Here is a 14,146-nt window from a genome sequence, read left to right as displayed (position 1 = left end):
AAAAGCTGTTTGTTGAGTGAACATTTCGTTTAAAAGTGCTGTTGGAAATACATAATCAGAAAACAATATATGGTCGGGCTAAGATGGATATGGTTGTGATTAATTAAATATACTACCCCGAATTGAAACTGTGGATGATTTTATGCTTTTGATGGTGATGGCAGAATGAATGAAGCTATCAGGTCGTATTGCGTATGCCATGCCAAGTGTAGAGTTATTGGCTTAGTCCATGGGTACTCACAAACTTTCTCTCGGGGGCCAAATTTACAGTGTGGTTTGTGGCCGAGGGCCGAACCGGTGGGGGCGGGGCTAAAGCAAAACAAATTGTGACCAGGAGCGCCCACTGAGCCACTAGACCCAAGATCTCTCTGTCTCTCTCCCTCTCTCCCTCTCTCTCCCTCTCTCCCTCTCTCTCTCTCCCTCTCTCTCTCTCCCTCTGTCTCTCCCTCTCACCCTCTATCTCTGTCACCCTCTATCTCCCTCTATCTCTGTCACCCTCTATCTCCCTCTCTGTCACCCCAGGCTGAGACAGCTTCCCAGCGCGCACACACAGCCGCACCTGAGTACTTCAAAAGACCATTTACATGTTAATAAAGCTTTGTTGTATTTCACCTCTTAGGCCCCTGCATCTCCACTTTGACAATCACTGGAATCCCCCGGCCCCCACAGAACAGAGTCTCAGAGTCCGGGCTGCTGCACCCGGCAGTGTTTGCTAACACTATTTAATATTTTTTTTAAAACACAGGTAGGATGTCTGCAAGGTCTGCGGGCCGCCAAGAAAGGCTTGCCGGGCCGCTGGCGGCCCACAGGCCGTACTATGAGTAACCGTGGCTTAGTCTCACCACAGTGCCGCAGCAGCGCATTAGACCGCTCACTGGACAAGTAAGTGTGTGTAGGCATTTCTTTATTCTCTTTGGATAGGGTGACTGACCAGATTTTGTGAACCAAAAAGCGAGACAGTCCACAAACATTGAAGTAGGGCTTTCATTTTGCATCGACTTACGGGCAGAGGAACGCTTAATTGACAGTACAAACATAAGAAATACAGACAATAGGTACAACAGGGAATTAAAAGCAGCTTTTACACCTTGTATTATTGTGCTAAATAAAGATTTTTCTGATAAGAGCTAGTAATTGATTCTGCTCCAAAATACACTCAAACTTTCCTCCTTATGTGCCATCTATCGGCTTCGAATACCAGGACATGCGCTGACAGTTGCAGAGAAATTTCGTGAGAAAACAGGCCTGTCTCAGCAAATCCAGGACGCTAGGTCATGCTAATTATAATGATTTGACTTACCATGGAAGGACTACACTGACTCATGCCATAAACCATTTTTTGAAGCTTTACCTAGCTGAAGGAAGACATTACAGATGTCTCAAGTTGCCTTATGAGTAGATCGTTGAGCCTGTTGGCATTCTGGGTCTTGTAGTCTTGGCTGCACCTGAAAAAGGCACACACAGAGCTGAAAGTGCCAAAAACCAGGTATAATCCAAGACTTGATACGGGTATAGACAAGCATACAACATATAACATGGAGAGATGCACAAGGGGCAGAGGCTAAGGAGCCGATGAGGATGGACGTGTGAGCCGGGAGCTCCGTACTGACCCCACCGATTATCCTGCACTGGGAGCCGGTGATAGCCACCCGAGGACCTGGGACTGCGCTAGCACGCACTGGGAGCTGCAAACGGCGGTAATAGGCGGGATCGGATCCCCGCTGACGGCCGAAAGCTGAGTGAAACGAAGAGCCCGGCCTGCGCGCGCTCAAGATGGCACTGGTGGCGGCCGCTTGGCGCCCGTAGAGAAATCAGAGAAAGGACTTGGAAAACAGCCCTGAAGGTCGCGAGGGCTTTGCTGAGCGCGACGGGTGGCATCCAACTCTGTGTCCGGCGGGACCCCTGAAGTGCAGGCGGAGCGGGGGCCGCATAGCCACGAGAACTGCGAGGGCTGGCTTGGCTCCGGGGTTGCCCAACTGTGTGGTGGCCTGCGGCAGAGAGAAGAGGGGGCAGACGAACGGTCTGCGGCAACCCCGGTAAGCGGAGGCCTGTGGGGGGGGGGCCGAGCGGGGCTCTCTTGCTCGGGATCCGTTTTGTGATCTTTGCTGGAGGTTTGAGTAAGGACCTGGCCGCCATTTTAAGTGATCCTACGAGCAGCGTACTCCGCGAGTGTGGATAAACGGAAGCGCACCCCCGGCGGCGACTGGGATGGTGGAGCCCTGCTGAGTGTGTTTGGCTCCGTCTGCCATAGCTGACAGCGGGACCCCCGGAGTGCGGGCCGAGCGGGGCCGCAGAGACAGCTGTGAGAGCTGGCCTGGAAGCGGAGGAGCCTGTGAGTGCAGCGAGGTCAGAGGGGAGACGAGCAGGCCGCGGAGCGGCCAGCGACGGCCCTGAAGAGTGGGGACCAGCGAGGGGCTTGGCGACGCCTCCCTTCCCAAGGGCCCGGATTGTTGCCATGGCTGGAAGCGCAGAGGACAGGCCTGGCTGACATTCTGGTTGCACCAGCGGCCGGTGGAAATTGCAACTGGGGGCAAGTTGAAGTAAATCCCCAGCGGCGACTGGGGTAGACCTCCAGGGCCTTCGCATAAGGGGAGACATTTATTGCTGGTGTTCTGCCACTGGATAGATCACCGCGAACCTCCCTATCCTCGCAGCACTTATATGGCTGTTTAAGACCCAGAGGAGAGTGACACTATTGGGCGGGGCCCTGGTTGAGATGCACTACCCTCCGACTGACAATCTTCCCACACCGCATAACTGGGGGAGCGGAGTGGACCGCTGGAAGGGGAGCACTCCGCACTTGGGATGCTGAAAATTAATGGAGATTGCTGAATGAGCGGTTGAACAGGGGGCTGGCCGGAGGTGGCGGAGGGATCCCCTGGTTCACAACCGTTCGGCGAGCGGACTGCTGTGGGCACTGGTGAGTGGGACCTTGCTCGCTACGGGTGTTATTTGGTGCCTGTGACCTACCCGGACGGTGTAAGGGGAGCCCCGGGAGGCTGTGCTGGTGGCCTGAAGCGCCACAGACTATGGGGAAACTACGAGGGAGGCAGCGGGGAGCGCCCCCAGAGCTGGAGGAAGAGATAGCGGACCAAGGGAAGCAGGATGCTGCAGAACTGCAACCTGAGTGACTGATGCAGCAGCAAGTAGACTAAATACTCCAAGCCATTACTGACACTAGGGATGCCCTGCAGCAGGACCTTGCGCATGTGGCACTAGGGCTGGGCCTCCTTAGAACGGATCTCGCTAAACTGGCTGACCGAGTGAAGCAGACAGAAGCGACGTTGGAGGTCCTGGAGCCTACTCCGAAGGCACTGGTGGCTCAGATGGGGGGATGTCATGCACCTATTACAAGCCCTGGAGCGGAGGGCTGAAGATGCTGAAGGGCCGAACCGAAGGAATAATATACGGGTGGTGGGGCTGCCGGAAGGAGTGGAAAGGGCCAATATGGTAGACTACTTAGAAGGCTGGCTGCAGACTGAGGTTGCCCCTGAGGGCTTGACCCCCTTCTATACCTTGGAGAGAGCACATAGGGTACCGGCTCGGCCGCTGGCATTCGGAAGGCCGCACAGGCTGGTGGTGGCACGACTACTTCATTATAAAGATAGGGACCTGCTGCTGCACAAGGCTCGGGGCCCTACAGGGTGGACAATAGTAATGTGACACTGTTCCCGGATTATACATTTGAAGTGCAACGCCGTCGAGCTCCTTTCTTGGCGGTCAAGAAGACACTCCGAGATGAATGCCTTCAATATTCCCTGATGTTCCCTGCAAGCTTGAGGGTGATCTTGGACGGTAAATCGCACTTTCATGATAGTCCTGAGGAGGCGTGGACTTGGTTGGAGTCCTATAGAGCAGGTACGGGAGAAGCAGGGAGTGGCATAGGGCCGCCTGCGGACGCACCATGCCCACGCCGGTCGCGGCTCATCAGACGGCGCCGTCCTGGCTCTCAGAGACCCACGGTGACTCCAACAGAGAAGGAGGGATCGGCAGCGTTGCATGACGTGATGGAAATATCCCAGGAAATAGGTGCGTCATCGGTGTTGGCGACAGAAGGGCTCAGTGGAAACTGACTCAGATCAGACTGAATCGGGAAGTGTTCAACTGCCGCATGTTACGCCTGGGACAGCAGATGAGATCGCCGACGCTTAATACTGTAAGACTTTTCCATGAGAGCTTTTGGGGGGGGGACTGTCCCTTGCTTGTCCCCCTCTTCCCATGGGCTTATTCTTGCTATTGGTCGGTAATGATAACAAGGGCAGGCTGTTTTTTTTTAAACATGTGGTTCCCTCAGAGCGGAATGCCCCACGGGATGTTGGGGCTTTATCATCACTGGGGGTAAGGCGCCAGTTAGTGGTGGCACTGTAAATCTGATTTTCTCGGCTCTTGGTCATCTCCCCAATCTTTTTCAATTTGTTGTTCCTCTGTAGCTACCAGAGGAAAAGTTAGTTTACTAGTTCGGATTGGAACTAGAGTCTTAGTGCCTGTTCTGGGGTGAGGATGTTGGGGGGGTTTTGTGTGTTTATTTTGGGGAAGCTGGGGCCACCGGTGTGTCCACAAGGAGCGAGCAGTTACTTATGGGACCTCGATTACAATCTGGGGATGTTACCTGAATTAAAATGCATCACATGGAATGAATGGGGGATACATACAATGCTGTGACGCCATAAGGTGCATGCTTACTTGGTGCGCAGGGGGGCCCACATTGCTTTCCTCCAGGAAATACATACCAGCCGCGCAGAAGGCTTGGCGTTGCAGCGTAGATGGAGAGTGCAACTTTTTTACACAACATACTCTGCTTTTGCCAGGGGAACACTGATGTGGGTTAGAGCAGGGGTCCCTTTTCAGCCGACGCAGCATTTAGTGGATCCAGAAGGGAGATTCGTGGTAGTGGAGGGTCGCCTTAATGGTAAAGATGTGACATTATGTAGTGTATATGGCCCCAATGTGGACCAGGTGGCCTTTTTTACCCACCTGTCAGAGAGGTTGGCGCCCTATTTGACTGGCCCGGTAATTATGGGTGGCGATTTCAATTCTATAACAGACACTGATATGGATAGGTATCATCCCCCATTGCCTGAAGCGCCCATACATAGAATTTCCAAAGTCAGACGGCACAGGCAGAGTAGATGGGGGGGCTAATAGACATGTGGCGCGTGCAGCACCCAAGGGAGCAAGATTATTCTTTTTTCTATGCGCTACACGAATTACATGTGCGGCTGGATGCAATATTATGCACCCCAGACATTCATACTAAGGTGGGTCACAGTGAATATCACTGGGCCCAAGAGAGACCCGCGATTCCGACCTGGCGGTTGCGGCCAGAGGCATTGGAAGACCCTGTCTTCCGCGAAGAGGTCGGGACAGGCATCACTCAATACTTTCTTGAGAATGAGGGCACGGCGTCAACGTCGGCACTGGAATGGGACGCTTTTAAAGTGGTGGTAAGGGGACTGTGTATCACTAAAATGGTGGGGGTATGGAAGACACTATTGCGGGATATAGATGCAGCAGAGCAACGTTTGCAAATGGCTGAGAGGGCTCGCCCTGAGAACCCGGGTGCACAGGGGGAAGTCTCGGACACTAGAGAGGCAGTGGCTGTACAAATAGAGCGGTTGCATTGTGTCAACCATAAGTCATACTTGGCATGTGCGCATGCAGAACAAGGCAAAGCAAGCACACTGCTGGCATGGTTGGCCAACCCGGCCCCTCGGGGTACACCCATACTAGACCTGACCTCTCTGACGGGAGCTCCAGTGTATACCCAGCAGTGTATAAATGGGTTGTTTTTAGACTATTATACCGAGTTGTACCGGAGCAAATTACGGGTTACTGGGGATGCCATAGGGGATTTCTTGGCAGATATAGCGTTACCGCAACTAGAGGAGGCGCAGGCCGACCTGTCAGGACAGGAGATTACACTAGGGTAAATAAGGAGTGCGGTTAAACATTTGGCACGTAATAAAACGCAGGGTACGGACAGGCTGCCTATAGAGTTTTACTCGGTTTACATCGATTTCTTGGCCCCTAAGTTGTTGGCTGTTTTTTAAGGAGGCAAGGAAGGTTGGAGTATTGCTGGCCTCCACCAGAGAGGCTGTCATTATTCCAATGCTGAAGCCCGGGAAGGACCCATCTGATAAGACAGCTTACCGCCCTTTATCCATGCTAACCTCCGATTATAAAATTCTGAGTAGGATCTTGCAACTCTGCTCCTCCCATATATGGTGCAGCTGGTCCACCGTGATCAAGCGGGATTCATCCCAACCCGGAATACAGCCACCAATGTAAGACCTCTACTCCGCATATTAGGGGAGGACCACTGTCATGTTACCTCTGCGGCCGTCCTATCGGTAGATATTGAAAAGGTGTTTGACAGCCTGGAATGGCCATACCTGTTCCAAGTTATGCGCACATTTGGTCTTGGGGAGGCTTTTGTAGGATGGAGCGAAATTCTTTACAGATCAGCGACGGCTCTGGTTTGGACGGGGAGTATGGTTTCCTCCTCTTGCTCAGTAGGGTGGGGAACGCGACAGGGGTGCCCGCATTCTCCTTTGTTATTTGCATTGGCCATTGAGCCATTAGCGGCACATGCCAGACTGGGACGGCATTATCTCGGGCTAGACTTACGTGAGGGTATGCAGTATATTTCACTCTATGCCGATGATTTACTTATGTTTCTGGCCAATAAAGTGGAGGCTCTGGAAGGAGCGATGACCCTTCTTCACGCATTTGGCAGGGTTTCGGGGCTTGGGGTGTATTGGGCGAAGACCTGCCTGTTTCTGGTGATCCCATCGGAGGCTGGCCCCACCCATGTTGAAGGCATTCGGTGGGAGCCTCGCTGCTTGCCCTATCTCGGAACCAACATCTATCATACAAATGATGACATGTTAGACGGTAATATAGGCAGAGCCATGCAAGGACTTGGGGGTAGTTTAACGTTTTTGGGCACTTTGCCACTTTCGGTGGCCGGTCGGTGGCACTCTGAAAGATGGTAGCGCTCCCTCGTTTGTTGTATTAATTTAGGACCCTGCCGATTTGGGTTCCGGGATCAACTTTTAGACCGCTCCACTCAATTGTCAGGGAGTGTCTGTGGGGGAATGGAAGACGGCGGGTGGCACTGGCTACGATGATGCGCCTGAGGGCTGATGGGGGACTGGCTCTGTCAGACTTCGAGCTATATTACTTGGCAGCTCAACTGCAGTGGCTTACTTAGGCGGTGGCTCGGGAGTTTAATGGCCCAGAAGGCCCTGACGGACGATGGATTCCACGCCATGCACTGTCCTTTATCGTACTTCAGCAGCGGCTGCGCCTTGGAACGCTTTCTAACGAGGAGCGGACGCTGAGGCTGTGTTGGAATCTGAGTCAGCGCAGAGCTGGAATTACCCGTCCTTATGCCCCGGAGATAACTTTGGGTATGTGCACCGCCCTCCCGCACGGGGGGGACTGGACTGCGTTGGCCGAGTGGGAGACGGGAGTACAAGTATTGGGGGATTTATATGAAGACGTTACCCTATCAGGTCCTGCAGGATAGATATGGCCTCCCTCGTGGGGATTACTTACTACATTCGGCCCTGGTTTCGTCAATACTGCGTCATTGGAGGGAGGGACTACTGGAACCACAGACGTCCATGGCGTTCCAGTATGTAGTGATGGCAGCTGGGACCTTCAAAGCTATTACATGTTTATACAGGCGCATGGTGGGCGAGGAAATGGAGCTATTGAGGGAATTGCAACGGAAGTGGGAGGTGGATCTAGGCAAGGAGATCCTCGAAGACAGGGCTCAATTAGTCAGGAGGGCATTAAAAAGTACCAGGAATGCCAGATTCCAGCTGGTTCACTTATTTATACTACACAGGGCATACCTTACTCCTGCTAAGATCAATAAGTATTTTAAAATAGACACTGCCCAGTGCCCACGTTGTACTCAGGAGGGGGAGGAGTTTCATCACATGATGTGGGGTTGTCCACAACTGGGAACGTACTGGGAGGAGGTAGTTGACCTGCTTTGCGAAGTTACGGAATGCCGAGTAGAACCTGACATGGGTACTTGTTTACTGCGCTGGTTTCCGCATACACCCAAAACGAAGGTAACAAGTAAGATTTTAGACCTGGGTTTGTTGCTGGCTAAGAGAGATCACAGCGCACTTGAAGTCAAGGCGAGGGCCCAACTTTGAGAGGTGGAAAGTAGAATTAATTAAATGGGCAACGAGTGAAAGTACAGTTCGGCTTCAGCATGCCAAGCGGACTAATAATGATAAGGCGCTGGAGACTTCAAGGGCATGGGAGGCCATAGTTGTGTCACTGCAAGCGCCAGAGGCAGACTCCGATGCAAACTCGGTCCTGAGTGCACAGATGGGATCGCCCTGAACCACAAAAGCAGTAAGGACTCCCCTGTTACAACCATACATTGCATCTGTTGAAATGGAATGATTAGAGGTTAGAATGTACCGTGCTGATTTTACTGCGATAAGTAAGTACTGCTGAGGGAATTGTGGTTCTGTCATTCATAGACTGCTAGTAGATAGGTCACACCGGTGGAAGTGGGTGGGCGGGGAGGGTGATGGGAGTGGGCCGGCTTATTTTTTGTTATATTACTCATATGAAATGGCACTGGCACGCCTTGGCTGCTAGCAAGAAATGGGCCGTTATCTGATTGTTGTACGTTATAGCAGTATGTGGCTAGCGAGCGATAGCCTAAAGAATGTATGCATATAAACCACGTGATCATGAAGATAGGGTACAATGAGACAACTGACCAGAGGGGCTGTTGCTATGATGTATACTGAGTATTATTACTGTTGTATTATCTGCGTGATGTTATGTGGAGAACTAATAAAAAAATATTTTTTTTTTTAAATGGAGAGATGCACAAGGATCCATAAGAAATATATATTTACCTGTGCTACAATATGGAACCAAAAATAAAACATACAGGGTTTCTTTTTGAAGGTGAGATGACATTAAAGTTGTTCCCACATCCACAATCTGTACAAAAATAATGTAAACAGTGTTTTCATTAAATATACCATCTCCTTTGCTTCCAGATGTGATGAACCTAAGGGAACAGATCAAAAGCTTAGGCGTCAACTAAGGGTCTTTTCAGATTCTGATGTTCCCCTCTTTACATCTTGTTGCACTCTTTCAATGACACTGCAGCACAGTAGGAGAGTCTTCACAACGAAAGCAAAACAACTTATATCAAATGTGCCCGCTACCCGCACCTCTCCCCAAAACTGGGACATTTGTTATTTTAATTAGAACTGTCGGGATTCCAGGACAGTCCACAAAAAGGGACTGTCTGGGGAAATCTAGGATGCCCGGTCACCCTATATTTGAATAGCATACATATATACATACATGTAACTCAGGAAACAGCCTGAACAAAACAAGAGTCCATTAAATGATTTGGGTGAAGAGTGTACCTGTGTGATGTCTCACCTCTGCGCAATTTGTGCTCTTGACGGCTAATACCCAACTCTTTTACACGTTACCTCTCTAGTACGGAACAGGAAGCTTGTCATGTATATACCCTGCCAAAAGTGCTGTTCCTTTGGGATGTTCTTATGTGACAACTGAGGCATATGATTTGTGGACTGTTTCTGGCTTGGACTCGTAGGTTTTGTAGTCCTTCGCTCTAATGTTGTTTGTTGGTATTATGGCAGCTGAGTTGAGCAAATGAAAATGGAGCATAATCTGAGCTTCTGGTCTTGACATAGAATTCATAAATGCCATAACGCAACACTTAGGAGTTTCTGATCAGTCCTTATGTTTTAAAAAGAATTGAACACGTTGCTCGTTATATGGGTGAGATATAAAAAGGAAAAAAAGTGCCTTTACTAAGAGGTTACGGTAGAACAACTTCACTTTGCCACTTTCTTTGAATAGTGTACAAACACTTTTGGTTCCCTTTCTTTAGGTGTGGCTTCTAACGTCTTTCTGTGAATCAAGTATTTGTAACTTGACAACTCTCAAACCTGATTGACGTTCTCAAAAGAGACTATTCTCTGATATGAATAGTTTTAGTTGTGGAACTGGAAGTTCAACAACATGCCTTTTATTCTTTGTTTTTTGTCATTCTGTCCCTGACAGACAAAGCTCCATGCAGTAAACATCTGTTATTCTGTGCCAAGATATATCATCAGTGAGTGTTGGTGGGTTTCACCAATCTCACAGTACCACTTCTAACTCCTAATCCAACCAGGGTAACAGATGTGATTGGCAATCTTGAACATGACGCTCTAATTTCCAAGGAATCGGTGAAACCGATCTAACCCTTTCATTTGTCCCTCTTGCACCCCCAAGGTAAAGACAAGAAAGATACGACAATGCATTTTCAAACATTTATTGAAATGTCCGTTTTCTTGCATAAAAAATGTGAGCTGCGATTATTAGACAGATGAGACGTCACTGTAATCAGCATTGTGAGAATGGTTAACAGTATGAACAATTCAACCATGTTAATTGTTGCTAATATTTGCCTACTCCTATCTGTACCTACTCTATACTGAAGGGAGAATAGACATAACATTATATTCTGCTAGAACAATTGGGATAGTCTTACCTTGGTCTTGGGTGTCAGGAAGCCGGTCGCAGTGCACAGGTTATCTAACTTAGCTGGATGGAGGTCGGAGTCTGTAGCGGTACTGTGATAATTCTCGGTGTGAAAATGCTCCTCTCAAAGAGCTTTAGTACGGAAACTGTGTATTTAATAAATCGCTGTTCTTATCAACTGTGGCAAAGGCGCAGTGCAGCTCATTTGGTTTTGTCTAGCTAAAATGAGGTGTCTCCTAACGAGCATAGAAAGAAAGAAAAAACTGTGGCATCATGTTCTTCATGTACGACCCTGGAACTAACAGAACAGACTATATAGGGTGTCAGGGCCTATCGCAAATGCACATACAGCACATTCACGAGTGAGCAGAAAAGTATGGCAAAAGGCACTACGAGAAGCGATATCAACTCGAGGAGTTGAATATAAAATGGAGAATAAATGCAAGCCTCGCCACACCCCCTTAAATATTTGTCCTAATTTCAAACCACAACTATTGTCCTATAGGGCTATCAGTAGTCCTAATGAGAGCTACATAGTATTGTGTACATCAACAGAGATTTGCTGCTTGGCAAGTGTTGAATGGGATGATCAGTCACAAGGATTCTGAAGGGAGATTGACAGACTCCCTCCATTTAATTTTTTTATAAAAGTGCCTTTGTGTTGAAGAGATGAGAGCTCGCCATGGGATTTTTACTTCCATAGACACTTGAGACAAAGAGAGGGAGCAATCATCTGCTGCCCAGTTGAAGCTGGGATATAAGCAGAATTGTTGTGGCCAATTTAATGTCCATTTTCATCTACCCCTACATTAGTGTCCATAGAAAATACCTCAGATTTGTGCACCCAGCCTCAGGCAAGCGTAGCACGTGGCCCCTGTACTAGGCAGCATGTTCGTAACTATTTGTAAATACTGTTGAGTGGTACACATGCTTGAATTCAAAACCAGATGACTCTCTCTGGAGAGCATGTAATAGGTTAAATAAATAGCACAGTAATTCACTGATGAAATAGGTTTTCACATTTAGCGGGACAGTTTAATGTCTTTGCAAAATGCAGTGTTTTTAGAAAATTCTAGAACCCTGATCCCATCAAAATGTGATAGTGAAGGAGATCTACTGAGAATAGCAAGGGATGACAAACATTCAATGTTTCTAGCCTTTTGATGCCTGGATTTTAAATCCGGTAGAAGATTTACCTTGACCATGGTACATGACTAAGTCAAATTGCTTGGTAAAGAAAGATATCTTGGTCATGTAGTAAAATTATCTGTTTGATTTCATGCTGTTATTTCAAGGTTTGTCAGCATTGTCTCACTTTAAATACAGAGCAAGTTGTGATTGAAATTTGTACTCCTTTGATACTATAATAAGATCTTGGATTGGACTACTCGCTCATCAAGGAGTTGGTGAAGCTTGTTCACAGCTGCAGAGATACCTAGTAGGAAAAGCATAATTGAGGATTTGGAGCAAGCGTACAACCCCCTGGATCAGTTGGATGTTTCCTTAGTTGATACTTTGATTGATTGTTTCTTTGTGGAAGTCTTTACTGTATTAAAAAAATCTATTACACTGATCCTTGATGGAAGTGGGCAATCGATGGTAGCAGAGCTCTGAGTATCTGTTGAACTACTGACCAGTTAGGTAATATAGAACAGTGAATGTATGGTAATATAGTGCCATTTTTCCATGCAAAATGCAAAATTGATATCCTTCCTTCATTGTATGATAAATTTTCAAACACTTGAAGGAAATTGGTGTCCTTCATAGACAATCTGAGAATTGATGTATTATTTACAAATGAGAGTCAGACTTTGCAGATTATGAAACATTTGATGGAGACTTGCCGCCTGAGAAACATATCCTTTGCCTTCCTCTAGCTTGATAGACGTCAATGCCTTGGCTAGAAGTTTCCTGTTGAGACCAAATGCACTGCTGCCTCAAACTGTCTCTGCAGGCACTGAAGATGCATGCTGCAGCGTACATCACTAAAAGTCTTTCAATACCTCTCACTTCATCTACAGCTCTAACTAGAATGTGGTACCCAGTATATTTATTAGTCCCCATCGCCAACCGTCTGCTCTTAGTCTGTAAGAGGTGTTCATGTTTTGAAGTTTATTCTTCATTTCCTACAGGGAAACATTTTATTATTCAACCAAAAAGCAAATGTGTAGTAAATAGCTTCTGTTTTTGTTGCGTATGTATCTTTGAAAGGCTTCACCGTTGACAGATGTGCAGTAATTCCATGAAATACCTGTCTGACTTCCTATGACAAATTCTCAAGCACGTCTGAGAACCTTACTTTAAGGTACAGACAACTAAAGTTGTCAACTGCAGAAATATTTACATTTATGCTGTGTGTATATATATTGTATCTGTGTCCATTTAATGGCTATGTGACACTTTTTGCCATTGTTGGGTGACTTGATGGCTACAGTGCACCAGTCTTGGTATGAGAGTTCATCTAGGGGCTAGATTGCTGACCTTGGAACTTAGGGGGCCTGGGTTCTAATTCCAACTTCAGTATTGGACCAAAAATCATGGGATCTTGAGCAAATTACTTTATAGTGGAATTATGTGTACTCTCCAAGCCGCCTGTACAGTGTGCTGTCTTTCTGCCCACTTACATGCTCACTCATAGTTCCTAGTTACAAAGGACAGTGGTTTCCTCGGGGGAGGTAGAAGCCTAAACGTCCTTGGCTAAAAGATATTGACATAAATTGAATTGCAAATATACAGTTTTATTCATAATATAAACAATTAATATGCGAAAGATACTGTATCATATTTCAGGTGCTCCAACCTGATGGCGCAGTATAGGTGAATAGTGAAAAATGTCAAAAGATGCGCGCTGGTACTATAAATGCATATGTACAATACTCGGGGCTGAGGCAAATGTAGATTTTCACAGCACGACTCAGACTAGGAGTACAGTGAGTACATTATTATAATTATTATCAGTCCACTAGTTCAATTCGTTAAGTTTCAACCCTACAGAAATTATTTTAACCAGGGTCGTAATCAGAGCAAAAACATGGTAACAACCAGTGATGAACAATGAATCATACTTGAAAACGATTTTAATATAGCTTCCCCTTTTAGTCAGGACACTACAGGGTAGTATCCACTGGATAAAAATAAGATACTGCCAAGGGCTGGTATCAAGCACTATTGAGAGATCAGTGTTCAGCAGCCTGCACTAACTGGGGGCCACGCTGCAGATGCTGACTGACTGAAAGCTGTCTCCTGAACGTCTAGTTCTAGAACACTTGAAAATCACCAGAAATCCCTAAGAGTACACTGTACAGTGCACTCTTCATTGTGCTTCTCCACAATGTACATGTTTTGGCAACAGCCACTGGCACAAACCAACAAGCTTCTTTGTGATTTATCTTTTGCTGTATTGTAACTTACTTTCTTCTCCAATTCTGAACAACTAGTCTTCAATCCAGCACCCGACTCACTTCGTGTTAGTCTAGATTCAGTGTGCTACACTCCACTGAGACTGCTCTCAGATACGTCTGTCATTTTCACATCGGCTTATCATAGTTGCCTTTCTTCGATCTTCATGCTGCTGTAGTATTTTGCACTCACTCAT

General features: G+C 47.5%; 1 protein-coding gene across 12 annotated transcripts in view; it reads left to right on the top strand.

Moving 5' to 3' along the window:
- The window catches only part of BLTP1 (bridge-like lipid transfer protein family member 1), a 1,988,102-nt gene that overhangs the window by 685 nt on the left and 1,973,271 nt on the right, over positions 1 to 14,146 (top strand). The window lies entirely within an intron of this gene.

This window comes from Triturus cristatus, chromosome 2_2 (assembly GCF_964204655.1).
Source record: "Triturus cristatus chromosome 2_2, aTriCri1.1, whole genome shotgun sequence".
Classification (NCBI taxonomy): Eukaryota; Metazoa; Chordata; class Amphibia; order Caudata; family Salamandridae; genus Triturus; species Triturus cristatus.
The sequence above is the reverse complement of the archived record's forward strand: the minus strand, read 5'-3'. Positions and strand labels throughout refer to the sequence as shown.